General features: G+C 47.6%; 1 protein-coding gene across 4 annotated transcripts in view; it reads left to right on the top strand.

The window, feature by feature from the left end:
* Positions 1-23,029, top strand: part of LOC138265661 (kyphoscoliosis peptidase-like) — a 395,468-nt gene that overhangs the window by 145,532 nt on the left and 226,907 nt on the right. The gene's annotated exons all lie outside the window — the stretch shown is intronic.

Raw genomic sequence — 23,029 nt, 5'->3', positions numbered from 1 at the left:
CAAATAAACAAATATATAGAGAGGTAGATGATTGGCCATTAGAAACTACTTTATATCAGAAACTTAATTTTGTAAGAAGGACAATTATTGGCCTAAATTCAATTTGGGCTTTTGGTGTAGCACAATACTACCAAATACCAAATATGGTAAGAAAATAAACTAGATTGCAACAATTAAGATTAACAAGTCGTAGAAAACCAATTGAAACACACATTTCAGACCACAAAAATTAGAAAACCAATAGAAATGTTGATAAGAAATGAAATTAATAACCAATCACATAATTCCTAACATAAAGTGGGCTAGAAGCACAGTTCAGAACTACTAAATAATGCCAACAACCATAGAGATTCTGGCTGAGGAGGGATGATACCCCAAAACTGGTCCCAGGATGCTTGTGTCCAGTCCAGGGAAGACCTGGCCTAGCAGTTCGGCTAAACCGTTCCCAAGACTGATTTGCATATGGCTGGGTCCAACCTGGAATGACATGGGTGGCAAAGAAATGATGGATTTAGGCCCAGATCTCTGTTCAGGGGGTGAATGTTTGTCAGTGTTCAGCATTCCGTCCATCACATGTTCTTTTTGCACTCTACTCTACTATAGCACACCGCACTCCACAACACTCTACTGCCATCTGTACCCCTCCACCCTACACCACTGTACTCCCCATATGACAAGCCACTCCACTCAAAAAGATGGCACTCCACTTTAGGACACATCAGTCCACTCTACCACACTCCACTCCACGACAAGTCACTTTGACATGCCCCTCCACTCTATACCCCTCCGCTCTAAGACACTCTCCAGCATTCCAGCATTCCATGCTGTGCCACTTCACTCTCTTCTCTTCTCTTCTCTTCTCTTCTCTTCTCTACTCGTGCAGCTACCCATCCACGTGTCCCAGCACTAGAACCAACCATACGAGATGGAGTGGCAAGTGAATTTCAGATCAGTGCATGGCTTTAAAACATGTGAGTTTTAAGAAGCTTTCTGACCCTTGCTGTTCAGACCTAAGATCTGATGGGAGAGCATTCCAAATTTAGGCACCAAGTACAAAAACGAGTGGCAACTATATCTCGCTTTGCTGATTTTGGCACTGTAAGAAGTCCATGTGTCCCTGACCGCAAAGTCCGCTTGGGGAAATGAGGTGAAATCGGTTTCCTGTCGATAGGTTGGCTTCTTCCATGAATTATCTGATGGCCAATGCAGAGGGCCTTGAAATGAATCCTTAACTGAATTGGTAGACAGTGCAAGGCTGCCAAAGCTGGGCTGGCCAATTGCTGTTTTGGATTTTTTTGTAGAATCCGGGCAGCAGTATTCTAGACTACTTGAAGTCTTTTGATGGCATGTTATATGAAGGAAGTTATCACTGAGCAGATTAAGCTCTGCACAACCATTTTCCTTGTAGGAGGTGGTAACTAGCGTAGTACTCTCCTAAGCCTTCTTAGAATGCTGAAGCAGGACCCTGCCAATTTCGGGTCCTGCATTTCCATGGTAAGTTTATCATCTATCCAGAAGCCAAAACTTTTTACTGCCTGGGCAGGCTTCAGGCAGATTAAATAATCCAGCCAGGAGAGATCAGTCCATCTTGCGGAGTTATTTCCAACTGCCAGAACCTCTTTTGTTTCACCATTACATCATAAACTGCTGACAAACATCCACTTAGTTACTTCCTTTACACACTGATTAGATTGGGTAGATGTATGACTGGTGTTGGGAATGATGGCTGTTGGACTTTTTTGCCTATGCATGGTCATCCTCAATCTTTTTGCCTCCTGCCTCCTATTTTTTCTGACCTGTTGCTCTTGGTTTTTGAACTCTGAACACTTTAAACTGCTAACCAGTGCTATAGTGCATATGGTTTCTGTGTAAATTGTATTGTTGATTGGTTTATCCATGATTGGCATATTTGATTTACTAGTAAGTCCCTAGTAAAGTGTACTAGAGGTGCCAGGGCCTGTAAATTAAATGCTACTAGTGGGCCTGCAGCACTGGTTGTGCCACCCACATGAGTAGCTCTGTAATCATGTCTCAGACCTGCCACTGCAGTGTCTGTGTTGTGCAGTTTTAACTGTAAATTCAAATTCGTAAGTGTACCCACCTGCCAGGCCTAAACCTTCCCTTTTCTTATATGTAAGAAACCCCTAAGGTAGGCGCTAGGTAGCCCCAAGGGCAGGGTGCAGTGTATGGTTAAGGTAGGACATATTGGTGGTCATTACAACCCTGGCAGTCGGTGTTGAAGCGGCGGTAAGACCGCCAACAGGCCGGTGAAAAAAAAAATTTGAATTACGACCGTAGCGGAAGCCGCCAACATAGACAGCGACTTTAACACTCTGACTGCCAAGACGGTACAAACAAACACCGCTGCGGTAACAGCCAACAGACAGGCAGAGGACAATGTACCGCCCACAGAATTACAACAGTCCAATCTGCCACCTTTTCCAGGTCGGATTCACCCCAAACAAAAACACAGCGGAACCGGACTTGGAAGGGGAAACGCTCACCTCTACACACCCCACGAGGAACCAGGACGCCATGGAGCCAGAACTCCATATTCTTCCAGCCTTTATCTTCCTGCTCCTCTACCAGGAGCATGAACGCCGGAGGCGAAGACCACGGTGAGTACTGCACCTACGACACAGGGGAGGGGGGTGGGAAAAAACTGTGACACACACACGCAAGACACAAAACCCCTACCCCCAACCTCACCCACGACAACACACACACTAATACATCATGATACATTACAGTTACACCCCCAACCCCCCCTGAAAGAATGCAAGGACAAAAGGAAATTATTCAAATGATTGTAATATATTCAAATACAGTAATCAAAAATATATACATATATAAAGATATGTACACTATAAACAAATATATACACCAAGAATACAAGTCCAAGGTATTCCATTATCATAGTCCGTGGACCACTGGGCCCAAAAGGCATGGGCAAGGCCCACACAAGATACCCGAACAAGATGGAGAGAACACTGCTGGGGCATCAGATAGAAAAAAAAAAACAGGCACCTCAGGGGAAAGGAAGGGGGGGCACCTCAGCCGGATGAGTGCACAACGCCAGATCCACGAGGGGGCTCCATGCCCACTGTTCAATCCTGGGGAGTGCAAAGCCACAGTCTCTCAAGTCTCTGCCGGGTGGTTTGCCCACTGTTCAATCCTGGGGAGTGCAAAGCCACAGTCTCTCAAGTCTCTACAGTGGGTGGTTTGCCCACTGTTCAATCCTGGGGAGTGCAAAGCCATAGTCTCTCAAGTCTCTACAGTGGGTGGTTTGACCACTATTCAATCCTGGGGAGTGCAAAGCCGCAGTCTCTCAAGTCTCTACTGTGGGTGGTTTGCCCACTGTTCAATCCTGGGGAGTGCAAAGCCACAGTCTCTCAAGTCTCTACAGTGGGTGGTTTGCCCACTGCTGTATCCTAGGGATTGCAAAGCCACAGTCTCTCAAGTCTCTACCGTGGGTGTTTTGCCCGCTGTTCAATCCTGGAGAGTGCAAAGCCACAGTCTCTCAAGTCTCTACCGTGGGTGGTTTGCCCACTGCTTAATCCTGGGGAGTGCAAAGCCAAAGTCTCTCAAGTGGATAACATTCTCCACTGGTTCTGGAGGGGGCTTCGTGCCCAGAATGCTTCATCCTGCCAAGGACAGAGGTAGTGGATATGATACTCCACTTGTTCTGGAGGGGGATTTGTGGCCAGAGTGCTTCATCCTGCCAAGGACAAAGGTAGTGGATGTGATACTCCACTGGTTCTGGAGGGGGCTTTGTGCCCAGAGTGCTTCATCCTGCTCGTGGTGGCCTCAATAGCATCGGAATCTTTGGCGCTCACTGGCCTGCGGTGCTTGTTGCGGGGGTATCCTGGACAGCAGTGCTTGTTGCGGCGGTGTCCTGGGCAGCCCTGGGCAGCGGTGCTGGTGGGGGCGGTGTCCTGGGCAGCGGGGCTGGTGGCGGCAGTGTCCTGGGCAGCGGTGGGCAGCGGTGCTGGTGGCGGCGGTGTCCTGGGCAGCGGGCTGGTGGCGGCGGTGTCCTGGGCAGTGGGGCTGGTGGCGGTCTTGTACACTGTGCAGATTTTCCCAGACTTGCCAGTTTTACTGTGCCCCTTCCCCACCTTGGATGGTGGCGCAGCTGTCTCCACACTCCCAACTGTACCCCTGGGAGTGGCTTTGGTGGCTGATTTCTTTCCTCTCTCCCGCCGGGCACTGGCCAACTTTTTGTGCTTTACAGATGGGGGACTGTCCGTGCTCTGGCTCCTTGCCACACTGGCTGCCCTGCTGTCTGGCGCACTCCAGAAGCCAGTTACTAATGGCACCACTGGTCCCACAGATGTTGTGGCTGAGGTGTTGGGTTGGGACCGAGAGAGGCGGGCCCTAGGAGACCGAAGGGGTGGGGGAGGTGAGGGGAAGAGGTCAAGATTGGACAGGAAAAGTTTTTGGGGAACACTCGGATGGGTAGATGGAGGGGGTTTTGGAGTGGAGGAAGAAGTAGTGGTTGTAGGAGGTGTGCATTTGCTGACTTTGGGTGAAGGTGCATGGGCTGGAGGCTGTCGTGAGGTGGATGGCTGTTGGGTGGGTGTGTGGCTGCGTTTGTGTACCTTGGGTGGTGGTCTCACAGACACACTGGTAGAGGACACAGCAGATGTGTGAATGGTAGTGGAGGTGGTGACTGCACGTGAGCGGGGTGTGGTGGTGGGTGTGCTGGTGATGGACGTAGTGGCTGAGGATGTAGTGCATGCAGGTGTGAGTGGAGATGAGACAGGGAGGGAGGAGAGAGACGAGGAGGAGGGGGGCACGGTGGAGGCAGTGGACAATGGCTGCCATCAGTGCTGATGCCAGAGTCTGAAAAGCTCGCTGAAGGGCTGCCTGACCAGAATGAATGCCCTCCAGGTATGCATTGGTTTGTTGCAACTGCCTCTCTACACCCTGGATGGCATTCAAAATGGTAGACTGCCCAACAGTGAGGGACCTGAGGAGGTCAATGGCCTCCTCACTGAGGGCAGCAGGGGTGACAGGGGCAGGGGCTGAGGTGCCTGGGGCGAAGGAGATGCCCACCCTCCTGGGTGAGCTGGCACGGGACACACGCTGAGGGGCTGCTGGGAGGGCGGTGCTGGTGGGGGGGTGATGGCTGTTCCTGTAGATGCGGGGGGCACAGATGGGCCCGCCACCGCAAGGGAGCTCCCATCAGAAGAAGAGTCTGTATCGCTGGTCTCAGCTCCTGTCCCCGCCGTGGAGCTCCTCTCGCCCTCCGTCCCACTGGTGAATTCAGACTCCGTTGTGTCACCCTCCAGGGCCATGTGGGATGCAGCTCTCTCCTGCTCCGGTGCCACTGCTCCTCCGCCTGATGATGCTAAAGCACACAAGAACAGGGAGACCACAAAAAGGGGGGGAGACAGAAGAAAGACATATTCAGTGCATGGAATACAGCTACCGTTGGCGGACACTACATACACAGAAGCCCCCTGCACTACGCCGTGCACTTGGAGTTCCCTAATCAATCCCAGGGACATGGGTTACAAGGCTATGCCTGATTGCTGCACACATAGATGTCACAGGAGCCTGACTAGGTGTAGTTGTCACTGTACACAGGTGGGGTGGGGTGCCACAGGGCATGCCTTAAGAAGGGACCTTGCCTACTAAACTCGCTCTGGCCTAGGGGAATCCACAGCCCACCTCCCCCACCCAGACACCTCCAATGCGCGCTGAATCAGCAGAATGAGAGTGTATTCACCCCCCTGTGGCTGCAGTGATGCCCTCAAGCGCCCATCCAACTCCGGGTACGCCACCGCCAGGATCCTGAACATCAGGGGGGTCATGGTGCGACGGGCACCCCTCCCACGTTGGGAGGCCATCCACAGCTGGGCCTCTGCCATCTTATTGCTCCAGCAGTGAATGTCCTCCCATCTTTTCTGGCAGTGGGTGCTCCGTCTGTGGTAGAACCCCAGGGTCCGGACATCCTTGGCGATGGCACGCCAAATGTCCTTCTTCTGGTGGGCGCTGACCTACAGGAATTGTACAGGGGAAAAGGAGAAGATATTACTGTCCGCACCGTCACAGTCATTGGCCCGCATCCCTACCCTTGCCATGACGCACATGCACTCACTGTCATTTCATGCACACCTCATTCTCACCCTCCCTATCTTTCATCCACACCACTCCACACAGGCATTGCTCATACAGCATGCTCACAGTGTACTTACCTGTTTGTCTGGAGGACAATAGAGTAGCGTGTACTGGGAGAGGACCCCATCCAATAGTTTCTCCAACTCTTCTGTGCTGAAGGCAGGGGCCCTTTCCCCAGTCACACGAGCCATTGTCTCTTCCAGACTGAGGTCCCAACAACACTTGCAGTGTAGGTCCTCTCCTGTCGAAGATCAGGTATCAAGTGATTGAACAGAGAGAAAATGGCAGTCACGTCCGCGACGGTGCATACCGTCACCGCCGGCGTACATCGTCATTGGCTCCTGGGACCCATAGGGTCCAATGTTAACCAATGCAGGATAACGCTGCGGTCTTCGACCGCCTACCGCAACGGTGTACAACGCCAGCGCAGTTACCTCATATCCCCTTGTCCCACTTTACAGGTCAGGCAGTTGCCAATACATGGGCCCACATGGCATTATTTTGGACTGTGTCACACGTATCTAGGCCTTGCTTAAACACTAATACAGGCATATGTTGATTTGCTAATATTTTTCGATTAAGCTGTGTTTACGTACCTCAGAGTTGGTTGACTCTCTGCTCGCTGTTCTACTACATAGGCACCATGCACGGGGGCATGTGAGGAGATGGCGGCATCCTCATGTGTACAGACCGCTGATGGACCTGTTGACAATGGGGGAGCGACATGTGATCATCACCTACAGACTTGATCATATCACAATCCTGGAAATGTGTGCCCAGTTAGAGCCAGACCTGATGTCAGCTATCTGCCATCCCACGGGAATCCCCCCTCAAGTGCAGGTGCTGTCAGTACTCCATTTCCTAGCAAGTGGGTCTTTTCAAACTACAGTGGCCATAGCATCAGGGATGTCCCAGCCTATGTTTTCCAATGTGTTGTCCAGAGTGTTGTCTGCTCTGCTGAAACACATGCAGAGCTACATCGTTTTCCCTCAGGTGGAGGATTTGCCTACAGTGAAAGGTGATTTCTATGCCCTGGAACATATCCCCAACATCCTAGGTGCCATTGATGGGACACATGTGGCATTGGTCCCCCCATGCAGGAGTGAACAGGTGTACAGAAACCGGAAGAGTTACCATTCGATGAATGTGCAGATGATGTGTTTCGCAGACCAGTACATCTCCCATGTGAATGCCAAATTTCCTGGCTCAGTGCATGACGTTTATATTCTACGGAATAGCAGCATCCCTTATGTGATGAGGCAACTCCAGAGGCACTGTGTGTGACTATTAGGTGAGGACATGGACCCAATACAGTTTGACTAGGTATCTGGGTCTAGGGATGTCCCTATGAGTTAGTGTGTGTCTAACAGTTGTCCCTCAATATTTGCAGGTGACTCTGGTTACCCCAACCTGTCATGGCCACTGACCCCAGTGAGAAATTTCAGGACAAGGGCAGAGGAACGCTACAATGAGGCCCATGGGCGAACTAGGAGGATTATAGAGCGGACCTTCGGCCTCCTGAAGGCCAGGTTCTGGTGCCTCCATATGACAGGTGGTTCCCTATTCTAATCACCAAAGAAGGTGTGCCAGGTCATCATGGCCTGCTGTATTGTTCACAACTTGGCTTTGCGACGACATATGCCTTTTCTGCAGGAGGATGGTCCAGATGGAGGTGTTGTGGCAGCTGTGGACAGTGAAGACGAGGAAGCAGAAGAAGAGGACATAGACAACAGGAACACAGTGATCCTGCAATACTTCCAGTGAGACACAGGTAAGAAGACAACACTGCCTGCTACATCTGATTTGATTCTACTACCTCTCATCTGTCTGTCAGTTTCACCCAGTGTATGATCACTGAGTTGTCACTTTCCCTTATGATTTCACAGATGCGGGTCCCATTGTGTGACATCTGCTTTGTTTCCGTATGGACTAGAGCTGTGTGACATAGGTATGTTGACATTACATTTGATATAGCATTTTGCCACTGTTATTGCTAATACACATTTTCGAAAGTACAGACAGATTCCTGATTGTTTTGTGATTTAAGGGTGTTTATTTAAGTGCTCAATAGTGGAGGGGGTTGTAAAATGATCAGGGTTGATGGTGGAGGAATGTCCATGGCAGAATCCAGTCTATTAATCTCAGAGGTGCATTGTCCAAAGGGGCATAGGAAGTGGAGCTAGGGCAGTTTAAGTATGGACAGGGTGACAAAGTGGGACAGAAGGATGACAGTCAGGGTGGTCTCATTTCTTGGCGGGGGTCTTGGCATTGTTCTCTGTCTTTGTCCTGGATCTCAGGGACCGCTTGCGTTCTCCATCTGCAGGGGGTGGGGTACTGGTGTGGTGGTCCTGTAGCGGTGCCTCCTGTCCACTAGCGCTGGCAGAGGTGGTGGGCAGTTCATCCTCCTGGCTAGTGTCAGGGGCCCCTTGTTGTGCCACAGTGTCCCTCCTGATGTTCAGGAGTTCCTTCACCACCCCTACAATGGTGCCCAGGGTGGAATTGATGGATTTGTGTTCCTCCCTGAAGCCCAAATACTGTTCCTCCTGCAGCCGCTGGGTCTGCTGAAACTTGGACAGTACCGTTGCCATCATCTCCTGGGAATGGTGGTAGGCTCCCATGATGTTGGAGAGGGCCTCGTGGAGAGTGGGTTCCCTGGGCCTGTCCTCCCCCTGTCGCACAGCAGCCCTCCCAGTTCCCCTGTGTTCCTGTGCCTCTGTCCCCTGAACCGTGTGCCCACTACCACTGCCCCCAGGTCCCTGGTGTTGTTGGGGTGGTGGGTTAACCTGGGTTCCCTGTAGTGGTGGACACACTGCTGATTGATGTGTTCTGGGGACAGAGGTATGGGCCCACTGGGTGGGTGCTTGTCAACACCAGAGCAGTACGCGCTCTATTGGCGACTAGAATGCAAAAACCAAGCACTCTCAAAACAACGTAATTTATGCATTGTGCTGATATGTTGTGGTTTAACCTTTTGCATTGCAGAGTTCAATCCTGAAAACTTATTTTTAAAATGCTTACAAATACAGTTCCTTTGCAATGTATTGCTGCAGGTTTTCAGAGTGTGTTAGGGTGTGGCCTCTTTCCAGGGCCTACATGCCAACATGTGGTTGTGGGCTGGGCCAAGACTCTATAAAAGAGAGTCAGCCCAACTCCCAGTGCTCAGTATTCAGAGGTCCCGGTGCAGAGCAGCAGCTTCTTCCTGAGCTCCTGTCCCGGCGGCCTATGGGATTGTCCAGTCTTCTGCCCTTCATCCTTCATTGGTGATCATTGTTCCAGGCGGTAAGACGGTGGTTGGACTGTTCCGACACCGTTATTGAGAATTTTCATATTCTTGGTTTAATTCTGTAATGATTAACAAATTACTTGCGTGCTACCATTTCTTTACATTTATATGGAGGTTTACAAATCGGCAAGACGCACGATTTGTTTCATAAAGGTTTAACTTTGTTATTCATTGCTCGCTACCATTTCTTGGTATTTCTTGGTATTTACATGATGTCTTACGAATCGGCAAGATGCGCAATTCATTTCATGAGGATTTAACTTTGTTGTTCATTGCGAGCTACCATTTCTTGACATTTACATGGTAGCTTAAGAATCGTCAAAAGACGCGCAATTCGTTTTATTGTACCTTGATCTTGTTATTCATTGTGAGCTGTTATTTCTTGCCATTTACGTTGTGGTTTACGAATCGGCAAGACGCGTGATTCGTTTAATGATGATTTGATTTTGATATTCATTGCGTGCTACCATTTCTTGACATTTTACATGGTGACACTCGAATTGGCAAGACGCACAATCATCTCCTCGAGTTTAATTTATGTTGTTTATTGTATGCCACTATTCTAAGATATTTATTATGTAATATTCGAGTAGACAAGTTATGTGATTTGTTTCCTGAATCCATATTGTGTTATTCATGGTGTACAATCCTTTTATGGTGTTTACTATGTATATATATATATCTGCAATATTCGCAATTTGTGTTAAAACATTTTAAGAGTATACAGAAGGCCAGAGTTTCTAGATGAAATATTGTATGGTCCTAGTATGCATTCTCAAAAAAGGATTTATATGACTGGTTTAAAATTTAGTCAGAATGTTTTTTTCATTCTCATGTAAAGGAAAGTACTTGAATAAGAAAGTTTTCATTTAATCCATCTTGATTTCCATACAGGTATCCGACCATCTTGAAACTTAGTAATTTTAAGCTTAATTCTTAGATTGTTCATGGTTTCAGAATGACTAGGCTTAGAATCATAGTCTAGTATTGTTTTCAGGAGATATAATTTTCATATTGTGTGTTCTAACCTTTTTCTTACTACAGGTCTCCTTCCCAGCTGTTCCCTTCCTAATCCCCTCTTCCCCTCTTGAACTCTCTTAGCCTCTGTGATTTATCTATCAGAGTCTTGGAGCTGTTCAGTGGTGGACGTGCTGGGAACGTGCGCAGACCCCGAGGATCTGGTGACTCTGACAGTGCTGTGCTGGAGTTTCCAGAGGGTGGAAGCTCTGCAGTGGCCTGTGCCAGTATGAGGGGAACCAACTGTCCCGAGGTCCCAGATGAGCTGGGCAAGTCATCTTGATCCAGTTGGACAGAGCTGCTGTCATCACTGTGGGCCTCTTCTGTGGGTGGAATGGGCATATCTGGACCCTCCTGTCTGGTGACGTTGGGTAGGGGTCCTGCAGGGGTGTAAAGGCATGATTATTGCATCTGTGTGTGCCATGGTGTGCAATGGGTGGGTGACCGTGTACCCCAGGGCTTGCATTCCTGTGTAGGACCTTGTGTGATAATGGTTTAGGGGTGTGCATGGGTATGTGCAGTGGCCATGCTTTGGTGATGGGTGTCCATGCTTTGGTGTTACATGCAGAGCTTGGGTTTGGGATGTGTGGTTTGTGATATTGGGACATACGTGAGGAGTTGGAGTGATGGGGGTGAGGGCGAGGGTGGGGATATGTGATAGCATGCAGGTGGGTGGGGGATAAAGTAGTTAAAGGTTTGACTTACCAGAGTCCATTCCTCCTGCTACTCCTGCGAGCCCCTCAGGATGCAGTATAGCCAAGACCTGCTCCTCCCATGTTGTGAGTTCTGGGGGAGGAGGTGGGGGTCCGCCACCAGTCCTCTGAACCGCAAGGTGGTGTCTTGAGACCACGGAATGCACCTTCCCCCGTAGGTCGTTCCACCTCTTCCTGATGTCATCCTGTGTTCTTGGGTGCTGTCCCACTGCGTTGACCTTGTCCACGATTCTTCGCCATAGCTCCATCTTCATAGCTATGGTGGTGTGCTGCACCTGTGATCCGAATAGCTGTGGTTCTACCCTGATGATTTGCTCCCCCATAACCCTGAGCTCCTCCTCAGAGAACCTGGGGTGTCTTTGCGGATCCATGGGGTTGTGTGGGTGATGTGTGGGGTGGTGTGTGTGTGATGTGTGGGGTGGTATTAAGAGGTGTGTTGTGTGAGTGCTTGGATGTTGTGTGAGTGTTGGTGTTGAGTGCCTGTGGATGCTAGTTTGTAGATGGTAGTGTCTCTCCGGCCTTCAGTCACAATTGTTGACATAAGGATTTGTGGGTGATCTGGGTGTGTGTTTTATATTGTATTGGGTGTGTGGGAGTGGTGTGTGTATGTGTATCGGGTGTGTGTATTTAGAATTGTCCAATGTGGTAGTGTTTTGTAAATGTGTGTGTATTTTGAGCGCGGCGGTGTGTACCGCCAATGGAATACCACGGTCGAAAGACCGCCGCGTGGATTTGTGGGTCCTGATAGTGTGGGCGTATTCCTGTTGGTGTGACGGTGGAGGTTTTGTTATCGCCAGTTTATCACTGACCTTTGGTGTGGCGGACTTGTGTGGGTGCCTGGATTTTGGTGGATTCTGAGTGTGGGTCATAATGACCGTGTCGGAATTCTGTGGAGGTGTGTTGGCGGTCTTCTGCACGGCGGTAAGCGGCTTTTACCGCCAATGTTGTAATGACCCCCATAGTAATGTGTTTTATATGTCCTGACAGTGAAATATTGCTAAATTCGTTTTTCACTGTTGCAAGACTTTAGGTTAACATGTGGGCTACCTTTAAATCTGATTAAAGTGCAGATTCCCTTTGGGAGCGGATGGACATGTGGAGTTTGGGGTCTCTTGAGCTCACAATTTTAAAATACATCTTTTAGTAAAGTTGCTTATAAGATTGTGTGTTTGAAAATGCCACTTTTAGAAAGTGAGCATTTTCTTGCTTATACCATTTCTGTGACTCTGCCTGTTTGTGGATTCCCTGTCTGGGTCAGTTTGACAGTTGGACTGGTTGCACCTCGCACTAGACAGTGACACAAAGAGAGCTGGGGTGTAGTCTGCATTTCCTGATGAGCCACCTGTGCTAGGAGGGAGGGGAGGAGTAGTCACTTACACCTGAAAGGGCTGTGCCTGTCCTCACACAATGCAGTCTCCAACCCCCTGGTGAGTGTCTGGGACCTGGCCTGGGCAAGGCAGGATTTCACATTCAAAAGAGACTTTACTTTGAAGTAGGACTACTTCAAAGGAGAAATTGGGTATAAGAAGTCCCCCAAAACCACAGACTTTAGAACACTTCTGTAAACCAAGAGGAGCCTCTGCCTGGAGAAGAGCTGAAGGGCTGAGGAAGAAGAGCTGCCCTGCCTGTGACTGTGCTTTGTGGAGATATCCTGCAGTTGCTGCTTCTGCCAGAGTAAGAGGGCAAAGACTGGACTTTGCTTGCCTTCCTTCTTGTGAAGAAATCTCCAAGGGCTTAATTTAGTGCTGGGCTCCTGTTATTTTAAGTCTCAGGGACAGCAAAGACTTCTCCCTGCCAGCACCTGGAGTCTCTGGAGAGACTCCTACTCTGGCCAGTGGGGCCCATCCAGTTCCTGGGACCCTGAAAGGAGAAGCTGGCAGCCTAAGAGAAGGAAATCCACGCACAGATTGCTGTGCGGGGAAAAGTTTGATGCAACTCCAATCTGCGGCTGAAGAAACAACGCGCTGCCAGCTCCATGGCTGAAAATCGACGCTGGCCAGAAACGCGACCGAAGAATCGATGCACGGAGCTGGACAGACGATGTGCAGCATCGCTGACAGAGGCTGGGAGATCGCAACCCACACTGCATGGTTTCTGTAAACGTGTGGCTGGATTTCTGACACAAGCACCGGTGGGCGTGTAAAAACAACGCAAGACTTGCCTGAACCCGAGAGTGCTGACCGCATCAACGCATCGATCTCCTGCGGAGAGAAGGAGCGACATGCCCCAACCCGACGAAAGGAGAAACGACGCAAGGTCCCGCTCGTGAGTGGAATCGACACATCGCAAGCCCTTTTTGACACACACTCGCCCATGCAGGGATATTTTTTACGCACCCAAGGTACTTTTTCACGATAATTTGACTTGTGTATTGTGGATTTTTGTTGTTTTGGTCTTGTTTTGTTTAGATAAATATTTCCTATTTTTCTAAACCTGTGTTGTGTTTTTTGTAGTGTTTTCATTAGGTTACTGTGTGTGTTGGTACAAATACTTTACACCTAGCACTCTGAAGTTGAGCCTACTGCTCGTGCCAAGCTACCAAGGGGGTAAGCAGGGGTTAGCTGAGATTGATTCTCTTTTACCCTGACTAGAGTGAGGGTCTTTTCTTGAACAGGGGGTAACCTGACTGTCAACCAAAGACCCGATTTCTAACAATGGCCATAATGATTTGTGTCTCATCAGAATATGAGACAAGCTCTAGGCCATGAAAATAAACAATCTCTGCCAAGGGGAGCACATAGAGATTAAAAAGCGTGGGTTTCAGTGAGGACCCTTTTGGAACCCCACACCTAAGAGGATGAACCGCTGAAGAGAAGAGTTCCTCACAAACCTGGAAGCTTCTATTTTCCAGAAAAGCTTCTAGCCATTTTCTGACATGCCCAGTTATTCCAAATTATTTCATCCTCTGGATGAGGGTGGAGTGAGAGACAGTATCAAAGCCACACTTAGGCCTAGCATAATCATAGTAGCTGAGTCAAACTGATCCAGGATGGTCTGCAGTTTCTTGGTGGCAGCTAATAATGCAGTCTCAGTGCTGCTGCCCTGCATGACGCCTGTTTGCGTGGGGTAAAGAATGTCATGCACTTTAAGAAAGTTGGCTAGGTGCTTGTTAACATGTTTTCCCACTATTTTTCATGCTACTGGGAAAAGTAAAATAGGTCTGTAATTTTCCACAGTAGTGGGTTAGCCGTAATTTTTTTTAGAAGTCGTTTTACTATTGCATGCTTCCAGGGTGCGGGGATCATATCACTTTCCAATGAATGATTAAGGACCTCCATTAGCAAAGGCAGAAGGACAATGCTACCTTTTAATAGCACATCAGGTGGTGCCAGATTAAGAGAAGATCCAGACTTGATATTTGATGTGACCGCTATAGTAAGGTGGTTAAGAATTTTTATGACTTCATTCCAACAGTAATTAGCAAACATATTGCATTACTCTTCTGATGATGAGCAATATGCAGGACTAAGATGGGCTTTAATAAGGGAATTAATGATCTTAAACAGTTCTTTGGGGAGCTTGGCTCATTCTGTATTTTATCCTTACAGTATGTCATTCTAGCTTACCGTATAGATCGTTTGTACTCCCTTATAGCTGTTCTATATCCGATTTTGCTGGGATTGTCTTAGGCTATTCTCCTTTCCCTTCCCTTTCCTTGTTTTGTTTCCGTTTCTTGTTTCTTCAGCCCAGGGGTGTACAATGAGGCCCTCTTTCCTTTGCCTTCCAATTGCCTCACCTTTCACGATGGGTGCAGACTCTGTAAGTAAACTCACCCTTTCCCCACTATCTAAATTGGACCAAGGTCACCTGGGTTTTTGTAAGGGAAATTGTTTAGATGTTCTATTAGGGACCTAAAGTCCAATAGAGATTATGTGATGGTCTGACCATAGTAAACTATATCATACATAGTCAAATTGGGGGTGTTAGTAAACGCAGAGTCCTGAAGGTGACTGAGCTATGTGTAGGTCCAGTATTAGTTTGCCTTAACTGCAGTGCACCTACATTTTTAACTAATTTTTTAACAGTTTCACAACCAGCTTCTTCGAAGTGAAGTTTAAGATCCCCTAATAAGGTGAAAGTAGCTTTCTGAAGTCAACATTCTGCCACTCTATGATACTTCACTCTTTGACACTCTATGCTCCTCCACTCTACACTCAACTGCACTGTATGCTGTTCCACAACACTCTACTCCAGTCTTCTCCAGTCTACGACACTCTCTTCCGCTCTTCTACAGTCTGACACTCCACTGTATGACACTCCACTATACACACACCACATCACTCTCCTCCACTGTACTTTATGCCACTCCACTCTATTCCGCTTCACTCTATGCCACTCTGCTGTAAAATAGTCTTCTCTATCTATGACACTGTACTACACTCCACTCAATGACACACCGCTCAATAGCACTCCACTTTATGCCACTCCACTCACAACAGTATACTCCATTCCAAAAACACTCAGATAATACTGTAGTAGTGTGTTATAAACTCACTGTCTGGGATGAAGCCAGCATAAGGCACATGTTTAACTTACCTTACACTTACCATTTGTCCCTATATTAGTTACAATGTTTTATTTCTGATACCTGAAAAATAAATATGGTTAACATTGATACAAGCTCTTTATTTATTAAAAAAACTATTTTGTTAGTTCTGAAAATAACTTTTTAAAAACATTTTTTCTGGATTTATTTCGCAAAGGTTAGCATGACTACCAACAAAAACGTACTGACAGAAAAACGGAGAACAACAAAGGCTGACAAAAAAACAAGGGCCTGATTTGCAGTTTGAAGGGGGGGTTACTGTGTCACAAACATGATGGATGTCCTGCTTGCCGTATTATGATCCCATAATAGCCTTTGGAGATTGTAACATGGCAGACTGGGTATCTGTCATATTTGTGACAGAGCAACCCATCTGCCAAACTCTAAATCAGGCATTAAGGTTGTTGGAGAGAAAAATGGTGAGTCATGACAAGCCTCCGCTGTATGGTCAGATCTCTCTCCTGCAACAATCACAGTATGGCACAGGAAGTGGTATGTTGCTGTCCTACCATACTGCTGTAAAATGTGTCTATTCTGCCTCAACAGATGCACTATATGTTCATAAAACAAGTGTAGCCCAGGTCCCTAGCACTCAATCCTGTGACGCACAACTCGCTGAGTTGTACTCCGGCAGCGTGGGACCTTCCTTTGTTGTGCTGAAACGACCGCACTTTGCATCTTCTTTGTCCCCATGTCCAGGGACTCCCGTGGGTGCTGCCTGGTCTTCTGTGGGCTCCCTACAGTGCTGAGAGCCCCCTCTGTCTCCTCAGTCCGAGTTGAGACCTCCAGGTCCCTCCTGGGTCAAGCCAGCTCCATTTTGATGCAAACCGCATACTTGCGTGAGCCAATGCTTGTTGGCGGAATCCAGCGACACAAAGAGCCTGCATCCAACAACTTGACGTGGGACATCTCCTGCACCATGCAGGAACCCACAGCCATCTTCTCTGGTGCTCTTCTGTACTCTTCTTCTTACCGGAGAATCCACTTTGCACCATCTTCTAGGTTGGCAGGCGCTCCTGTCCTTCTTGGAATCTTCTGCAACTTCTGGACTTGGTCTCCTCTCTCCACTGGTTGTTGATTGAAGTCTTACTTTGTTCTTGCAAAATCTCTTATCACGACTTATCACGTAATGTGTCCTGAGGAAACTTGCAGTACTTTACTTCTCCTTTCTTGGGCTCTGGGGTGGGGTACATTACTTACCTTTGGTGTTTTCTTACACTCCCATTGCCCCTCTAGACACCTGCCTAGGGGGGAATTCGTGATTCACATACTACTTTCTTACTATATGGTTTGTGTTGCCCCAAGGCCCATTCCAATCCATTGTATTTTCTACTGTTTGCACTATTCTATGACTGTTTACTTACCTGATTTTGGTTACTAGTGGATATATTGTGTATAATACTTACCTCCAGAAGGAGTATTGCCTCTAGGATATTTTTGGCCCTGTGTCACTAAAATAAAGTACCTTCATCTTTGGTAACACTGAGTATTGTCTTGTATTGTGTATAAGTACTGTGCAAATATTGTGGTTTTGCAGGTGCTTTGCATGTCTCCTAGTTCAGCCTAAGCTGCCCTGCTGCAGCTACCTCTATACAGTCTAAGCTCCTAGAACACTGCCTACATTTAACTAATAAGGGATAACTGGTCCTGGTATAAGGTGTAAGTACCTTAGGTACCCACTACAAACCAGGCCAGCCTCCTACATACCTCCCATAAGGCTTGTGACAATGTTGTCACTTTGCTAAACAAATATGCTGACCAAGTGCCAACCTGTTGTGTACTTGAGAATGCAACTGTGAGATCAAATGAGCAAATTAAGGTTAAAAAATCAGAACAGATTGACCCTAGTTGAAATACTACTGAAAATGCAAATTAAATGAATTGTTTACTGTTAAACACAATACAGACCACATTAACTGGATTGAGGGATCTCCAGGAGGAGGTACCAGAAGGTAAAAGAAAAAAATGGGAATTTCCTGGTTCCACAAAGAATTTCAATGATAAATGGATTACTCCTGTGTTGGAAAATGGGTTATTGATAGGGCAGGTAGGTACCTACACCTAGCAACAAGCCACAAACCTCCACAAAAGTACAGTTAGGTCTCAGTAAATTAATCCCAGCTCTACCCTTGGTAGCTTAGCATCGAGCGTCAAGGCTTAACTTAGGAGACAAAGTGTAAAGCATTCAAATATCACAAAACAGTAATTAAATAAAACACAGGAAACAGTTTAAAAATCCAAAACCAATTTATAAAAATAGCTTATATTTTTATCTTTAAAATGACACAAAAACGATTAAAATCGGTTCAGGGGAACCGGAGATATGAATTTTTAAAGTATTATTATTTTCTAGCGCATAGAAACAAAAAGCGCCAATCGGGTCATCTGGTTGCACCAGGACCGGGACAAAGTCAAACTTTCAGGCCGACCGCGATGGAGCCCTGCTCGGATACAGGTCGCGGGAAGCCTCGGTTAAAAAGTTACCTTCTGACTTAGGCCCTCATTCTGACCCTGGCGGTCTTTGACCGCCAGGGCGGAGGACCGCGGGAGCACCGCCGACAAGCCGGCGGTGCTTCAATGGGGATTCCGACCGCGGCGGTAAAGCCGCGGTCGGACCGGCACCACTGGCGGGGTCCCGCCAGTGTACCGCGGCCCCATTGAATCCTCCGCGGCGGCGCAGCTTGCTGCACCGCCGCGGGGATTCTGACCCCCCCTACCGCCATCCAGATCCCGGCGGTCGGACCGCCGAGATCCGGATGGCGGTAGGGGGGGTCGCGGGGCCCCTGGGGGCCCCTGCAGTGCCCATGCCACTGGCATGGGCATTGCAGGGGCCCCCGTAAGAGGGCCCCTACATGTATTTCACTGTCTGCTGCGCAGACAGTGAAATACGCGACGGGTGCAACTGCACCCGTCGCACAGCTTCCACTCCGCCGGCTCGATTCCGAGCCGGCTTCATCGTGGAGGCCTCTTTCCCGCTGGGCTGGCTGGCGGTCTGAACGAGACCGCCCGCCAGCCCAGCGGGAAAGTCAGAATTACCGCCGCGGTCTTTCGACCGCGGAACGGTAACCTGACGGCGGGACTTTGGCGGGCGGCCTCCGCCGCCCGCCAAGGTCAGAATGAGGGCCTTAGTCTTTATTTTGAAGTTTTTCTTCACCGGGACGAACCTGCCAGTTGGATCCGACCTCCTGGAGCCCTTGTCCGGATACGCGAAGTCGGTTTCCTCGGTGGTGATTTCTACCTTCGGACTTAGTCGTTTTTTCGAGATGAAAATCCTTCGACCGGGGTAAACCTGGATCTTGATCCGACGTCCGTGGAGCCCTTCTCGGATACGATGGCTGGAAGGTCCCGGTCAACTTTTTACGTTCGGACTTAGTCTCTTTTTCGGATGTTTTTCTTGACCGGGACGAACCACGAAGTCAGGCCGGGTCGCGGTTGAGGCAAGCCGGCTAGAATTTCCGCGTCGAGTCGGTCACTTTATGGAGCTTTTTTCTAAAATTTCTCCAATCTTTTCCAAACTTCTGGGGCTTCACCCAGATGTTCTTTTAAGGTTCTTTTGGGGTCCACAGCTCACCCCAAGGGTCCAGAAGTTCTGTGATGGTCCTTGGGAAGTGCGGACTTCAACTCCCAGAGTGCACCTGGCGCAAACTCCTTTTTGGCCACTGGGCAGTGGTCAGCTGGTCACTTTTTCAGGAGTTGGTGCAGGGGACTCTGGTTAGCAATTTTTCACCTGTAGCAAACAGGGAGTCCCTCCTTGAACCAGTTGAAGCCAGGCAAAGTCCTTCTTGTGGTGAAGCCCAAGTGTGCAGCTGGTGCAGTCTTTCTGAGTGCAGGGTCCAGGTGCAGGCCAGGGGTCCAGCAGGGCAGTCCTTCTTCTCCTTGTAGTTCTTTCTTCTTGAAATTTGGTGGGGATCTGAGGCGTGGGTGCAGGTCTGCCAGTTTTATCCTTGCTCCTGGGTGAAAAGCAGGGGGGCCCTGGTCCTCCAATCAGGGACAGGGTTGTCCCCCTGTGATGACCACTTCCTGGGAAGTGTGGCAAAAATCCATCCCAGAAGGCAACAGTCTCTAAAAATCCAAAATGGATGAATCTGATTTTTAGAGGAGAGATCTGGCTGAGCCCACCCACTGGTGTGGCTAAAATCATAAACACACCCCTCTCCTGCCCTCTCCTAATCTAATCAAGGGGGCACCTAGCTGTCTGGGGTTGCAGGATGTGGGGGTGTTGCTGGGTGCTCCAGATGTCCTTCTCTGCCTTTGAAGACCAGTTTGGCAGCCCTCCCCCTTCCTGCTTCCCCATCTGCTGAGGGGAGATTCTCTCCCCCAAGCACATTCCTTTGTGTGAAGTCAGGCCACTTCACACCTCATTAAAGTAGCCTGGCAGAAGCTGCTGCAGGCTGGCCAATCAGAGCACAGGAGCAAAAACAATGCAGAGCTGAAATTGGCAACTTTTTAGGTAAAGTCTAAACTTTTTACCTGCACTAGTTATATTAAATCCAACAACTGGAAGTTGTGGGATTTATTATAACAATCAATTTGATACCAAATTCTTGGTATGTAACATTTAAGGAGACTTTAAAATTTAAAATAAAGTCTGCCCATTCTAGCCTATGAAGGCCATTTACTTCAATGAGGGAAAAACGAATTTGGCTGTTTTTACCTCACCAGGGCTTATAAATCTATTTTTATAAAGTCCCTGCTTATAGTTACATGGCACCCAGCCCTAGGGGCACATAGGGCACACCTTAGGGGTGACTTATATGTAAAAATAAGGTAGTTTAAGACTTTGGAAGTACCTTTAATTCCAAAGTCGAATTTGCATATAACTTTAATTTAAAAGCAGCCAGCAAGGCAGGCTTGCTTTTAAAATGACACTGGGCACCTCAGCAATGCACCTAGGTGTGCACCACCTATGCTGTGGTCCCTAAACCTACATGCCCTACCATATACTAGGGACTTATAGGTAGGTTAACTTAGCCAATTATAATTAGCCTAATTTGCATATCCATTTTACACAGAGCACAGGCCCTGGGACTGGTTAGCAGTACCCAGGGCACCATCAGAGTCAGGAAAACACCAGCATAAAGTGGAAAATGGGGGCAAAAAGTTAGGGGGCCTCTGCAATCAGCCCCAGTTTCTCACATCCTGAATATAAATATGTACTCTCAGATTGAATAGCCCGTTCCTTGGCTCGCTATTTGCATGGCCAAACTCACGTAAAGAGGGATTCAGTGACCAGGACTTTCAAGAAGTGTTGGTTCAATACAAAGTAAGAAGTGTTGCAGACTTCAATGAGATGCCTATTTACAATGGGATTAAATACGTTCTTCTGATTGTCTGTCTTCTTACTCTCTAAATGGGTGTAAGCATATCCAACTTGGAGATGAAACATCATGTCAGTTGCCAAGCTCTTATTAGGGCTGCATACAGGCTGCAATGGCAGGCCGGAGACATGTTATTAAGATAATTGATAACTAGAATTGGTCTTCCAACCTCCATAAGGACAGATCATGGAACTCATTTTAAAAATGAGCTCCTTAGATTAATTTGCACTGCTCTTAAGGTTGAGAGAAAGAACCATTGTAGTTATCATACTTAATGATCTGGAATTGTAGAGGAAATGATTGGAACTATCAAAAATAAACAGGCTAAAGTGTGTGTCTCCACTAATCTGTAATGGCCCAATGATCTTCTTCTTGAAGTACTTCAGATAAAAAAAAAAAGCTCTCTCCCCTTGAAGGGTTAATGGGCAGAGCCATGAGGATTTCCTACATCTCTTCCACAACACTATGCTGTCAATAATACTGTCAATAATGTTTCATTTACACTAATGGAATTGGCAGACTTCGATGACTCTGCATTACTCTTGTAACCCAGAATTCTTCCTGAAATTCCAGAATGGCAGACTTTTCTCCTTTGAGGCTCCAGAAATGCCAGTGATGAATATCGTTCCCTTGCTCAATTTTCTAACGTTTGTGGGTATGGGTTGTAGCTGTTTGAGGGCTGCTTCTTGTGTAGATTTGCTGCAGCTCGAGTAGATTTTCCATTCAAGCAGCAGAAAAATCAACTGGAATGGCCGCTGTTCAAGCTACTGGTGGTAAATTGCTGTGCGAGCAGCACGACATGCATATTTCCACCCATAGGTGAAATCTTGCAGGGTTTTTATGCAATTTTGGGGAACTCCACAGAGTGAGACTACACATGTTCTGCCCACCCCTAGTCAATAAAGATATTGTATTAAATTACTGTAAAGGTCTGGCTGATATGAAGGGCTGTTTCTCATGAGGTGAATTTGGCAACCACACCAACAAAAGAAGCTCCACTTGCATCCACTACAACCAAGGAATTGGATCCTTGTGAAGAAGCATGCCCATAAGAGGTGCCCAGGTGGAAAGGGTAGTATCCAATCGTTATTGCGACCAACACTTTTGTGAAGTGTCTCAGAATCCTGCAATGGAGCCATGCAGCTCACACAAGAAGAATGAAGGATGAATATTTGGTTGCAATAGCCAATGACTCGCATAGACAAACTTAAATTTGCTGTGTGGGTCCAGAAAAGTGGAGAAATTGAAGAGGAAGTTAAAGAAGAGAATCCTAAAATTGGTGAAGTTCTGATGACAGTGGAGATCTTGGTGAAGGCACCAGTGTCCAGTTTCAGTTTGAGAGTCACAGAGGAGAACTGAAGCAAAGTGACAAGCAGCAGCAAGAAATAGTCTCTGATCCAGCTCATTAAAAGCTAGTCTTGAGAGCCCCCTGACAATGTGTCCAGTTACTGATGCTGCCAAAAGCACAAGTTTGCCTGTGAGTTGAGAAGACTCAGCGATTGTTTAAAGGGAAGATTCAATGATTATTTCTTCTAAGGCAGTGAAAAAGAACCTGCAAAAAGAGACATTGGGGAAATGAAAGAATAGAACCAGAAATAGGTGAAATTGATTCTGAGAACAGTGATAGTGAATTGCCCGTTGCCAAAAAATCAACCCGGAAGGGAATCCCAATAACAAAGTATGCTTCACCTGAATGGGAATTCCTTGCATCTGGGTCTGAAGAAGAGGACTATATGTGGTAGGCTAAAACTCAACAAACTTGCCGATTTATCTTTAAAGAAGTACAAATGTATTTTACAACCCAAAAGACACCTCCACATAATGAGCAAAGATGGGTGTTATCTAGGAGAGTGTTAAACCTCAATTTCGTGAGGAAAGTCTCCCAAAACAAGGTGCAAATCGGCATATCAAAAATACTGCCATTTAAGGAAGGACACCCTCAATAAGTGAGTTCTCAGTTGGAATTGAAAATGTATATTGATTACAAAAATGTAAAAGGGTACAATGCCTAAAATATATTGTTAAGATG

Source organism: Pleurodeles waltl, chromosome 11 (genome assembly GCF_031143425.1).
Source record: "Pleurodeles waltl isolate 20211129_DDA chromosome 11, aPleWal1.hap1.20221129, whole genome shotgun sequence".
NCBI lineage: Eukaryota > Metazoa > Chordata > Amphibia > Caudata > Salamandridae > Pleurodeles > Pleurodeles waltl.
This window is presented reverse-complemented; position numbering and strand designations above follow the sequence as displayed.